The sequence below is a fragment of the Lycium barbarum genome, chromosome 12 (genome assembly GCF_019175385.1).
Source record: "Lycium barbarum isolate Lr01 chromosome 12, ASM1917538v2, whole genome shotgun sequence".
NCBI classification, from domain to species: Eukaryota; Viridiplantae; Streptophyta; class Magnoliopsida; order Solanales; family Solanaceae; genus Lycium; species Lycium barbarum.
This window is the reverse complement of record NC_083348.1, coordinates 35,950,725-35,965,276: the sequence shown is the minus strand read 5'-3', so window position 1 is coordinate 35,965,276 and position 14,552 is coordinate 35,950,725. Positions and strand designations below refer to the sequence as shown.

The 14,552-nt window shown below is 34.0% G+C and overlaps 1 pseudogene; it reads right to left on the bottom strand.

Moving 5' to 3' along the window:
• Positions 1 to 10,186: 10,186 nt before the first annotated feature.
• LOC132624976 (extra-large guanine nucleotide-binding protein 1-like) lies at positions 10,187 to 13,655 on the bottom strand (annotated as a pseudogene).
• Between the last annotated feature and the right edge of the window lie 897 nt (positions 13,656 to 14,552).

Genomic DNA, 14,552 nt, shown 5'->3' with positions numbered 1-14,552 from the left:
TCAGGACAGGTAAATGCAGTCCATTCTATACTTTCTTCATGCATTCGTACTTGCCAATATCCTGATTTACAATCAAATTTACTAAAAATCTTTTTATTTTGTATTCTATTTATTAGTTCTGTTTTGTCTGGTAATTTATATCCATCTGTTCTGGTGTTATCATTAAGTCTTTTGTAATTTATTACCATTCTAGTTTTTGCTCTTACTATTTCACAATGATTTCTTACCATGAATGCGACAGATCTATGTTTAGAAGTAGACTTTCTTATTACTCCTAAATTTAATAATTCTTTTATTTGTACTTTAAAGTCTTCCACATCTTGGTTAGTTGCTTCTATTAAGGCTGTTTTAATTATATATTCTGGATTTATTATGTCTAATTTACATACAATTTTGTTATTTTTCCAATGTTTTAAAGGTTTTTCTCCTATAATTTCTATTTCATCTAGTATTCTTAATATATTATCCAAGTCGTTTTGGTTTTTTATTACTCCTATCCTTTCTATCCTTGTTTTAAAATTATATAATTCTGTTTCTATGTCTATTAAAGTATAATTGTTTCCTATTAGATTATCGTCGTCTAGTATTTCTTCTTCTTCTAGAATTAAATTCTTTATTTCTCTTTTGCTTTTACAGCATGTATTGTTGTCTTGACAATCCCTACAATAACTCTCTTTTTTCTTTTGCAGGTTTATTTGGTCTGGAGTAGAGATCTTCTTATGTCTGATTCTAGTTTCAGTTTTATGAGCTTGTACTGGAGTATGAGTAATATTTTTTTAGAAAGATTACTCCATCTCTTGTAATCATGCAACTTCCATTGTTAAGTAACATAAAGTCTAATCCGATGACAAAGTCTATATTTATATTCAAGTCTCTTACCCATATTTTATCCATTTTATAACTAGGTTTATAAAATTTTGAACAACTGTTGATAAAGCTAATGTATACCTTATGAACATAATGTTTATATATATTATGAGTTCCATCCATTTGCATGGCTGCAACTGGTTTGTCTAGAACTTTTATTAAATTTGGTGAAACTATTCTTTTAATTATTATACATTTAGTACATCCCGAATCTACTAATGCTAATATTTCTAATTCATAGTCATCTATTTTAATTCTTGCAAGTATTTTTATCGTTCCAAATTTTTTTATCTTCATTACATACTAAGGCTCCATGGTCTTCTATACTCATTAGTTCCGCTGTTGAATCTTCTTGTATTGTTCTTAGCGGTTGTATATTAGATAAACGTATTTCTTCATCTTCGCTATCTGCTTCTTTTTGTTTTCCTTTTTCTAATTTATATAATCTGGTTTCTAATTCATTCATTCTAGTTTCTAATGTCATTATTCTTATACTAATAGTAGGGTCTTCTATTTTTTTTTATGTCTTTCTTCTTTGTGTATATTTGTCTTAAATTCTTTTTCTATACACCTGATACATCCTTCTATAAAACAATTTTTACATTTTGCTCTTTTATCTCTACTAGGAAACCATTTACAAGAGAAATATGCATTACTATCTAAACCTTTATTTCTTTCGAAGTCGTGATTACAGTATTCTGATATATTTGCTAAATTATCCATTTGAATTGGTTCTTGGTCTAGTTTTTCTAATCCTATCTCGTTGATTAATTCTTCTGCCTCTGAGTCTAATGAGTCTGTTTTAATTTTTTCTTCAGTATCTACACTTACTATAGAGTATATACTTTTTGTGTCTGACATATATTCATCTACATTTATTAAGGTCTCTTGGAAATCTTCAATAGTTGTGAATTTCGCGTCTTATTATTTATTCTTTTTGGGCATGTATTTGCTAAGTGTTCTACACTTCCACAAGTAAACCATTCCAGTTTATTTTTGTAATTTCTATCTGTTCTATATTTTCTTATATGTCTATTTCTGTCTAAATAGGGTTTTCTGGCTGATGATTTTCTAAGATAGTATTTCTTTCTATTGTATTGAGGGTATTTTCTATTATATTCGGTTCTGTATTTCTTATACTTTTTCTTTTTATGATTGTCTTTATCATAATTCTGAGTAGTGTATACCACACTTTTACAAAAAATCATCTCATTTTATTTTAATTATTTTTGTATTTGTATATGCGTGCATTTTTCTTGTAGTATATCCATTATATGTTGTATTCTATGTCCTATTGACCATTTTAAATTAGGATTTTGTACTACTCCGTCTCTTTTATTCCATCTGTCTTCTATTTCTCTTCCTAGAGCTCCTGGTAATTTATTAAATAATTTCTTTCCTAGTTCTTGGTCAAAAGCATTTCCACTAATTGTACAATAATAAAAAAAATCATTTAATTTTTTTTTAATATGAAACCATCTACTTATACTTAACTGTTCTAATTTAATTAAAGCATTTCTTTGTAGTATTACTAATCCACTATTTGGATCTTCCCCAGTAATTAAAGTATGTATTTTATTAGTAAAATTGTATGGATTTGCTCCCATGGATACTAAGTATTGAAATTCCTTCGGAAAATCTTCCTTATATGCTTCCCATAGAGCTTCAGCTGATTCTTCTAAAAATGTTTCTAAGTATTTATACATAGTTTCAGCATCTGTATCATTATAAGTTTTTATATAGTCTGCTACTACTATTCCTTTCCAAAGGTCTATTACTGAATTCCATCTTTGTGGATCATGAGCTGCTATATTTAATATTTTTCCTTTATTACCTCCTTCTTGGAGAATAATAGGCTCTTCTATAGGCATTCTTTTCCCTGATGGTTTTATATTGTCTATAGGTTCTCCTGCTGTTCTAAAAACTCTTCTTCTAGGTACATTTTCTGTGCTCGTGTCTACTGTGTATTGTTCTCCTGTTGTTCTTTGAAATGGACTAGAACTGGATGCACTAGATTCCATTAATTCTTTTTGTCTTATTATTGAGTCTAATTCTATTTCGTCATCACTATATTGCATATCTTCTAATATTTTATCGAATTCGTCTGATTTCTTTTGGTATATATATTCTACTCTATATTCCCAATTATCAGTTCGAGCTTCACATAATTTAAAATGACTTACGGTTTCTTCTATTGTTAGTTCTCCTAGCTTACACCCTTTAATGAAATTATAGTAATATTTTGTTGTGGTGTTATTTGATCCGATTTAGCGTTAGGTCTATAATCTTTATAGTCTGCTGGTAAAGGTATAGACTTTTCTATTAATTTTGAGGCTTCTTCTTGAGCTAAGGTTGATCTACTCACGAAATAGTGATTTCTTTTAGTTCTTCTACTGTCCTTTTTAATTCTTTAATATCGCTAGTTAAAACTTCTACCTGTTGCGTTATTTTAGAGATTATTTGGGTTGTCTTTGGTTCTATCTCTTTTGGTTTTTCTGTAATAACTTTAACTAACTTTTCTATTTCCGTCTTTGTAGGTAATTTTTCTAGATTAAATTTGTTAACTAGAGTCAGGACTTTCTTTTCTAATTCTAATTCTTATGTTTTTAAGTAATCGAGATTTTGTTCTAATTTTTCCAAGGATTTCTTTTGCTTAGTTTGGGATGCTTCTACCACTTCTAATATTCTAGTAATGTCTTTATTATTTTCTTGTATTTTTCACTAAAATTTATGACTAAATCTACTAATGTGTTCAACTGTTTGTCTTCACTATGTAATATACACTACAAAAAAAAACAGCGTTTAGCGACGGACGTATTCCGTCGCTAATCAGCATATATCTGTCCCTAAACATGTGTTGCGACAGATTAGCAACGGAAAGTCGTCTGTTGCGATTTTGCGAGTTGCTAACCTCTTAGCGACGGAAAAAATGAAATCCGTAGCAAACTTAGCGACAGAGTAGCGACGAATGAGATCCGTTCCACATTATAGCAACGGAATATTTTGTCGCTATTTTTATGAATTCCGTGACTAATTTCATATTTCCTTTCGTCGTTTTAGTAAATTAGCGACGAAAACCTTTGTCGCTAATCCGTTGCAAAATATTTGAATTATTTATGCCCGACATTTAGTGACAATACGATGTTTGTCGCAGTCCGTAGCCTACTGTTTTCCCTCTAGCAACGACTAAAATCCGTCGCAAATCTGTCACAAATATTTTTGTTCTAAAAATCTTTTTATTTATTTATTTTAAATACACCTGTTGAAACATACCAATTATAAATTAACAAATACCCTTAAAAATAACTGACATTCACATAAAATAACATTTACAAAAAACATTCAAAATAGATATCGAAATCCTCATCGTTAAGTCCAAAATACCGACAAGGCCAAGCTATCAACTATCAAAAGAACCCACATCCGTCAAGTATTGTTAGTGCATAATTTTGTTCTTTCCAACAAAAAAATAGATAACATAAAAAACTAATGCATGGGTGAAGGACTACGATCATCATCAGACACTAAAGGATCAACATCGTCAACGTTAGCAGCAGTAGTAGGAGGCACTATGGGTGTCACAACTGATGGATTTTCAATAGGAGTATTTGGATGATGTGATGGTGAAGAAATCACTCCGCGTGCCTTCTCAATAAATAAAGGAAGCAAGCGTTCAGTCAGTGTAGGAATCAATCGCATCACTAACTCCTCCATATTTTCTGTTGGTGATGATTGAGACGTTGAAGGTGGTGCTGATGCTGAAGCATTAAAGCCAGAATTGACGCTAAGATTCGGCCCATAATAACTTTGTGCTTGAGATCCAAGACCATATATTCTTCTCTTCCTTGTTCCCCCAGCAGCTTCGTAATATGCTTCACATTGATCAATATCAGTCTGAGACTGTGATTTTTCTCGTAATATTTCTTGATATCTTTCCTGTAATAAGTAGTGAAATTAAAACATCAAGAATACTAACCATTCAATTTTACCAAATAAAAAGAAAAATGAATTCCAAAGATAAAGGAGCAGATATTTATCCATTTTTCGTTGGAAGTCTCATGATGACCAACAAAAAAGAGTTTCATACAACTTGGATATAAGTGATCATATATACACTGTCTCATAGTCAAGTAACAGAACATGAAAATAAAGACAATTAGAGTTCCTAAACAACACATAAAAGGACAATTTCAGGCTATTTCTCATTCATTCACTCACTGTCCGTTCTCACATGAACAAGCAGTCTACAGTCAAGATTTGCCTAATCCATTGCAGGCTACTCTTTAACTTCTTTACACAATACCATTAAAACACAATAAGGGAATTATTAGTATCTGAAGGAGCATATTCAAATCTAACTTATAAAGTGAAGTGAGGCAGTTGGTATTACATAATACCATCAGATGTGTTTTCTGTTAAAAGTGTAGAGAGAGAGAGAGAGAGAGAGAGAGAGAGAGAGAGAGAGAGAGAGAGAGAGAGAGAGAGAGAGAGAGAGAGAGAGAGAGAGAGAGAGAGAGAGAGAGAGAGAGTTGTGTGGGAGAGAAATTTACATCTGCTAGGTGAACTTCACCACCAGAACTTTGGAAATGTTGTACAGATATGGTGCTGCTACTGGAAATGCAGAGAAATATGGAAATAACACAAGTCACAGAAGCAGTTCCTTGGTCATTTTTTGATCAACAAATGCTAACTATCATTTCATTATTCAAGTTCTTAGTTTTTATAGTTATTTTCTTAGCAATTTGTAGTATCAACTAAAGTCGTCAAATAAGGCTTAAGTTTTTCATTAGTTTAATTCTGAAATGATAAAATTTTGAACTTACATGGACAGCTCGGGCACGCTCATCAACAAAAGATTCTCCATCATGATCATGTGTATGGACGTGCAAATGTACCTCACCTGGTGTTGGATCTCGACCCTTTTCAACAACCTATGCAAAAGTTACTCATTTCAGAAAATTAGCAACAGAAGTTTTTTGTATTTTTGTGTAAAAATGAGATTGAAAATAACATATAAGAAAATACTAGTCCCTGTTGATATCCTTTGATCATTGAAATGGACATGTTTATTCATAACTTAGCTTAAAATAAGTAACTTGTCAAGGACGAGGAATGTACAAAGAATTAATAGAAGCTAATATAAGACTTCATTTGAGACTAATATAGCATCATACTTAAGATTAACCAGCAAACTAACTACTTCATTATTTTTCCAAAATATATTCATTTGTGTAGTGTAATCTTGTTTAAATTTGTGTTATACTACCCTCTCTAACAGATATCATTTATCTTCTTGTTAACTTTTTGTTGAATTTCTGTAGATCAATGATGACGAAATCAAGTTGATCATGAATTCAAGAAAGCAAGAAGCTGGTGGACATGACACCACCAATAGTAAAATATTTTCAAAAACTACTCCATCAAGTTCTTCAAGGCAGCCATGACACTACTAAAAAAAACAACGTTTCCCAATAATTCAGTCACAAAAGACAAAAGTAATATCCTAAAAGAAATCAGCTGTGTGAGTCCCAGCAGTCTATTTACTTTGCTCCAATGGAACAGCACCAGTAGTACCCAAAAGTGGCAAAACATAACTAAAACATGTAACAATCCCAGCTGAAAAAAGTGCTTTAGGAAATGTCTTTTGAGGTTGTTCAACTTCACCAGCTAAAGTACTAGCATTATCCCAAAAATTCTATGTTCTCTCTCATCCTCCGAGAAAGGAACATCCTTGTAAAGAAGTTTTGCCTAATTTACCAATGAATGATAGAAGCCAAATTAAACAAAGACAATCTGATAGGGAAAAAAATCAAGGGGCAATGGGAATCAAGAAGTCGATGTTCCCAAATAGAAACATTTCCTGATACAAAACCTACCTTCGAAGGAACAAAAGCAAGTAATGCTACCGCCATTAAGATAAAATCAGTGACATGTGTGAAGTAGACAGGAGCCTTGATCAGGTATAATTGTCAGATTGTTTCAATGTTTGCATTTCTATTTTTATCGGTATTTAGAAATCAAAAAACTGAAGAGAAACTATTACTAGATGGAGCAAAAACCCACAAAACAAATAGGCATCACTTTAGCAAATCGAGGTACCATTACAAAACTCACTGGCCCACAAACACAAAATTTTAACCAGCTCTTCACCTCTGCGGCTCTACCTCTCTGTAGTATATATGTTTCAACATCCTTTTAACATCCTACTACATCATCCTTCCATTCTCTCCATAAAAATATTTTTGAGATCGTAATAAAGGCAAGTCAAGTTAGCAGCTGCAATGATCCTTCTTATCAGTCAGGTTAACAACATAGAAGAAGCATCAACATAAGTCTTTGGGAAGAGAAATTCTACGTAAGACAACATTACAATAGGCCACAAAATTATCTAACTTATACATTAAAAGAAAGTCCAATATCATCTAATTGCTCTCACATAGAATACTAGACATGCAGCAATAAGTTAAAAACAGTTCTTCTCTAAGAAGTAGGCATAGGTGCCTGCATTCCTTTTCCTTTCTTTTTTGTTCATTTTTTCTTATCTAGGAAAATAACTATAGGATAGGGAGATTACCGCATGTCCGCTATACTTTTTTTTTAATAAAGGTAACATCTTGTATTCATGTCCAAAAGCGAAGTGCTGAAGGGGTAATTACAAGCTCATAAAAAGAGCAATGGTGAAGCTGTCAAAAGCTAGTCTAAAACTAGTCTGCTATATCATTACAATTTGCCTATAAAATCTATCAAATCCACTATATCCCCCAATAAGTTCTGTTTACACCAAAAATATAAAACACTAAGACAATTCATCCTAAATTTATGGATGGAATTGCTTGTCTTCAAAAAGTCTTAAATTTCTCTCTTTCCAAGTCCGCTATATTTGGAACAAGAACAACAAGGGAGGAGAAGGTAAGGAAATTTTCAGCTTTACAACCGAACTAAAGAAGGATGAATCTCTAAATAGCTTACTCGGAACATGATGGAGGATAACTAATGCTTTTTAAAAGAGAAGACAGTCCCTAATCTAACATAAATCAGGTGAATATAGGATGTTGTGAACAAGATAATAGAAAGCAAACAAGTTGGTCATCAGAGCATTATTCACATGGAGAGATATCAGATAAATTATATTTAGCTAAAACAGCAAAGAGCAAGGGCTCAAGGAGTCATTTCTAACAGTAGAAAATCATTCTGGTATACCTCTTGTATACGGGCATGTTTTTTGCCCAAACATTAATAAAATTTTATGACTTTATTAAAAAAAAGGTAGAAAATCACCTGTTTATATACGGTGCTTGTACCAGATCCACTATATCCAATCAAAAGTAGTTTGTTAAGTGCCCTCTGCTCAAGATAATCAGGTATCACTTGACTAAGCACACTATTAACTTGCTCTCCACAAGTATTAGATGATTTTGAAGGAACTGGATGTCACACCCTGACTTTACTAGGGTGTGATGGGCACCCGACCCCTTATCTAGGGCCGAGCGAACCCGCTAACTCTTATTACATACATAGACTCTGGAATCACTTAAGAATAAAATACATGGTAAGCTCTCCAATTTTTTTTTTTTCATAAGTAAGCTCTGACATCATGTAAGACTCGTGACATAAAACATAATAGCATATCGGCTGCTGGAGCCGCTTACAGACTGACAACCCAATACCCATGACTCTGTCTGCAAAGTCTCTAACATGGAATAGAACATCATAGCATATACTTGGACTTGGCAATCCCCCGGGACAAATGGAGTTCGCCATCTCCGCTGGAATATCTTCAGTAAGGTCTTCTAATCATCTGGGAGTACCTGCGCGGCATGAACGCAGCCCCCGAAGAAGAGGGGTCAGTACGAGTAATGTACTGAGTATGTAAGGCATGAATAGTACCATAATAGAGGAATATACAGTATGAATAATATCGGAATAGACATATGGAGCTTATCCTGGAACAGATGTAACCTGTACATAGGAATGCCTTTCTGCAGATGTCATGCATGCTTAGTTTCTTTTTTAGGAAAACGGTGTTTCTTATTTACATATACAGAAAACAGAACATTTCAGAAAACGGTGTCCTTCATTTACATTCACAGACGCCGAGTACATCGGCTCTCCCACCGAGGTGTCCCAATATATATATATATATATATATATATATATATATATATATATATATATATCACAAATACAGACGCCGTATCCGGCTCTCCCATAATCCCGCGTCCGGGCATCCCGTGTCCGGGATGAAATCCAGCTGAATCAGGTGGTGATATAACAGTGGCCCTTCCCCTTCCTCATATACATATGCATATACATATACATATTCACATTCATATTCATATATCATACAATTGGCATGCATGAGAGCCCAAAGAAAGTCATGTGTCCATCGGGGTGACGTAAGGTCGAAATCCTCCGATTACATTATGGAATAATCGGGTCACTTGCCTCACCTTGAAAGAACGATAATTGAGGCGAGACTACCAACGGAAAATATCCTTAAGAGAGAGCATAGAATGAAATCATGGACATTATAACCGCCAATTCATATGTTTTGAAGTCTTTTAGAAACTAGTGTCATAGCTAAGGAATAGAATTGAGGTTCAAGAACTAGTATAACGCTTTCACATTCACATTAGATTCTTAGCTCAAGACTCTTAGTCATGGAATCGTTCTTGTCGTACTTATCTTAGACATATCCTCCTTTCTGACATCATCGTTATCATTATTATCATGGAAGTAGTCTCGTTGGGATAGGTACAGTACTTGTCATTTGGTAATGGAATAAGGATCGAAGGTTTCTTTTGGTTTCAGCATCAAAGTAAGTCAAGCGGAGTAAAAAGGTAAATCCGGGAAACCGTGGGCCCACCTCGGATCAAATGAGGCGGCGTACCAAATTTACATATATTACATGTCATGGCGTTACTTGTGAGGGTTTTATGGTAGTCGGGTCTCATTGGTGCAATTTCTAGCTGTTAGGGAGTTTTCAAACATTTGGTAACATTTTCAATTCAATCCTACTGAAGGAAAAAGGGGAAACTTTAAGTGCGGATTCTGGAGGGTAGAAGAGTCCCCGAGGTTCTTATCCAACATATTACGTCTAAGACATGCCATAGAAGGAAGGGTGAAGCCTTACATACCTTTTCTGCTTCTTATGCGACTCCAAATTCACGTTCCAAATCCGCCAAAATCTACAAATTGGTCATTTTACCAAAACTTGATTAGAGCCTTTAGAAGTTAATTCTTTGAAGTAACACTTTGTCTGCCGAAATTTCGGCAGCATTTCCCCTGTAAATATGCCATCCCACCAAGTTCAACTTGGCCAATTTTAATCAACAACAATCCCGGGAATTCGACCCGGCCAAACTATCAACATTACCACAATTCTTATCGACAACATTAACATTCCATTCAACATACATTCCAACATTAGTAGCTCTTTTTACATAATCCAACGACATTTTCTTTCTTCCATATTCATGAAATATAACCACCACACATCAACAATATTATTCATGCAATTATAAGGAACCACACCAAAGTCACACTAACTCCTTCCATAATCCACAAACAGGCACAACTTCATTTTTAACCCCTTAAATTCTCATTTTTCATCATGAAATCCGTAACACAACAATTAAATTACTAAATAAAAATTAACTCACCATCTCTACACAACACTATGTCATTCGGCCACCACACCACACACATAGCCACACTTCAACATGCATGATCTCATGTTCCTCATCCATTTTACATCATGGAATTCACAACACAACCATCAAACTAGTAAAGAGAATCATTTCATCTTTTCTACATAACAACACATCATTCGGCCAACACAACACATAACATTTCCATACTTTTCATTCATTCCTATACATCACAACATGCATAACCATCCATAATACATATAAGAAGATTGGATTCTTACCTTTTTCCTTCAACTTCTCCTTTAATTATGATCATGAGCTTGCAACAAAGAGGGGGTTTCTTGCTCCAATACTTGTACCATGTTAAAGAGGACCATAATTTTAGTAGGAATACATGAAGAAACAATTTTTTTGGACAAGATTTCATGGGGTGGGTTTGGCATCCTCTTGGCCGAATGACCTTGAGTTGCTCCCCCTCATTTCTTTTATTTTTTTGTTCTTGCTTTCTTCATCTAAAAGATGAACTCTCAATATATATATATACTCCACCACCTTTATATTTGCACTTAGGTCCCTCTCTAGAATTTTCTTCTTTTTTCTTGATTTTTCTTTTCTTTGCTTGACTTTTCTCACTTGGTCAAAGAAGACCAAGTGTCTTCCCTTTTACACTTTAGTCCATCCATATTTACACTTTGCCCCCTTCACTTATAAAATGGTCACATGCTCTTTTTTTTTTTTTTTTTTTATTTCCTAGGGAATTCTTCCATTTTCTTGAATACTTGTGAAATTACCATTTTACCCTTTTGTGAGTTTGTCTTTTTACCCTTAACCTTTCTCAATATTTCCATACAATAATATTCATAAATAATATCCATAACCAACTTGTACATTAAAATAATTTTTGAAAATGGTCTCGCCCTTAACTTTCCACGACGACTTTGGAATTTCCAAACACACAAGATACGAGCTATAACACTGGAAGAGAGAGTACAGCACAAACCAGCTTCATTCCAGCCTGAAAAGATAAAATACTTTCACTGAGCACCAGACATGGCTGTATGTTTGAGTATGTGAAATGGATAAGTCGAGAAGGAACTGAATCATGGAACATAAATAAGAACGATTTACATTTCCTAGCCATGATCCCCAAAAGGGAAAAACCTCACTAAACCAAGGCCCATTGCTATGGGGACTACACTAAAAAGAGGCAAAGGAAAAATCTGAAAAATGGATACAAACTCAAATCGCGCATACAAATCTAACCTTGCCCCATATATATCCTTTGGTATTTTTTTGTCCCTCTTCCTGATATGAACCATCCTCATTCACCCAAAAATGTGGGTTGCCAGCACATTGTACTCCTGCTAACTGTATAAATAATCATAATGTCAGTCTAAAACAGAAAAAGTGAATTATTACTGGAGCCTTGTTTTGCAGGTATAAAAACTTAACCTGTAACATGCGTAGCTCGGATTTGGTGATCTCACGACCATTTATATAGACCTGAGTGTTTCCATTGCTAGCATTTGGCTTGATGGAACCTCCAACATTTAAATGAGGAGTGATAATTTGTGAAGGTTTTTGTCCTTCCTGTTATAATCAACTATCGGTTAAACTTCCAGATTAATGCTCAATGTACAAATCATATCATGAGGAAAAAGAATAAAATGATGTCCAAAATGAAATTCTACTCACCTTTCCCCAGAGACCAGAAACTTTGTCATACCAGTAATTCCCAGGTTTCAGCTTCTTTAGTGGATTTATGCAGCTCTGCAATATAACAAGCTCTTCAGGAGAAAGAGGCCTTCCATTCACATATAAATATTCAGATGGCAACTGATTCACTTCACACATTTTCTCCGCCTTCATGATCTGCCTAATCTCTAAATCATTTAGTAGTCGCTTGAGCATCCTAGAGCATTTGCCTAAGTTGCCTCGCTTTGGTTCATCAATCGGATAACCGATGCAGCTGACACACTTTCTTCCCTCTGGCATAGACCCCATTGCTCTAAGCACACAATTACTGCAATATTTGGCATCACAAACAATACATACCTCCTTTTCAGTAAACCTATTTCCTTTACAATAACGATAACATACCCCTTTTTTCACCTTAACTGCAGGTTATTTCTTTGGTCGGATGACCTCAGGCTCGGCACCACTAACATCTTCATTAATATCTTCATCCTCTGACTCAATATCACAGAAAGTCACAACAGGTGCTCGTTTAACATCACAACTAGTTTCATTAAAGCTATCCCCATATTTATGTGAAGATACACGAGAAGACGGATAATCAAGACTCAAAATTGACTCATTCGACGCCCAATATGGTTGGCTTAAATCATTGAGCTCCAAGCTTCTGTCTTTACGACCAGTTGAAGCCCTCAAATTGTGACTACTCCTTGACAAGTCTCTTGATTTCTCAAAACTACTCGAAAATCTAAAAGTACCAGAACTACTCCCCACCCTTCCCAGCAATTCATGTGAATGATCACGACTAATGGAGGTAGATGCCAAGTCAGTGGATTCATTGATTAAACCAGAAAATTCACCTACACGCTCATCACCATTACACCTCTCCAATGGGCTAGAACTACTGGACTGACCACCATTACACCTATTACTATGGACTCTATCATCAAGTGCAGTAACAGAACTTGCGTACAATGTAGTTTCTGAGCCTAAAGCTAGTTCTTTACTAGCGGAATCGTCTTCATCCACCCTCTGAAAAGATATAACAGATGTGGGAGACATAGTTGATTCCAAACTATGCTTCAAATCTTTAGAAAATCTCTTAGTTATATCTGTAGCTGATATAGGTTGAACAACTGGTAAAGCAAACTTATGGGATAATGGCACCTGTAAATAACTTTTGGATTTGCTTTGAGAAAAATTTATAAAATTAGCCCTAGGCACCAAAATGCCTAGTGGACTTTAATTAAAAAAAAAAATTAGTTGACATGCATGATTCTTTTGGAAACCTTAATCTTCCTCCTGGTGAATTATTTTGCACTTGCTATACAATGGAAAACTACAAAATGAAGAAAAGATCAATCACAGATCTAACTGAAACACAAAATTTCAGCAAAACCAAACTAAGATTCTAGCACCAACGAAATTCTTTTTCCCCAATTTTAATTCTCACAAAAAAAAAAACTTTCAATTTACATCCACACTAGAATGCACCAAACATAGTAAAATTTTAAAAGAGAATGAATTCTTACCAGTCAAGAAAAAGGGCTTAGAAAATAAACAAAGAACAAGAGAAAAAAGTACAGCAAAATCTTAAAATATTCAATCAATGCCACTATCATAACAATATTTAGATGTGAATAAGATGAGTTTTAAGAATCGAGTAAGAAACCCAGTTCACTAACACTGATTTCCAATCACAGAATATAAAGAATGTTGAGTTCTTCAAGCTTTTTCTCGACATGCAACGAATTAAAACAAACTTTAAGCACCAAATAATATTACCCTACAAGGTTTAGCACAAACAAAGGTCGAATTTCCATTTTCATCAGATTTTGGCCCAAATAGAGATTTCCAACACTTAACCTTCAAATAAATTATAAACCCAACAGTTTTTCAAGACACCCAACTTCGATTTTAGCAAGAAAACACTTAACGAAGCTCTGTCATTTAGATAATAACCAAAAAAACACAGATTTCTTAACTTATATTTCAGATATAATGTCAGAAAACACAAAGAAAGAGATAAAAAAGAAAGAAATTTCCCATAAAACATAAAAAAAAAAACAAAACATACATGTCCTTTAGATAAAAGATGCAGCAAAAGAAGAAAAAAACACAATAGAAACCTAGATTCACATTATTTTGATCTAAATTCACAATTTCGCACATTGTCTCTCTCTATATTGTGCGCTCTCTCTCTCTATCTGTGTTGGGTGTGTTTGAAGTGAGAGGAAATAAATGAGTACCCTAGGATATATCTTTTTTTTTAATATTTAACGACGGACTAGTGACGGATTTTATATTCCGTCGCTAAATAATACATTAACTTCTTTTAAT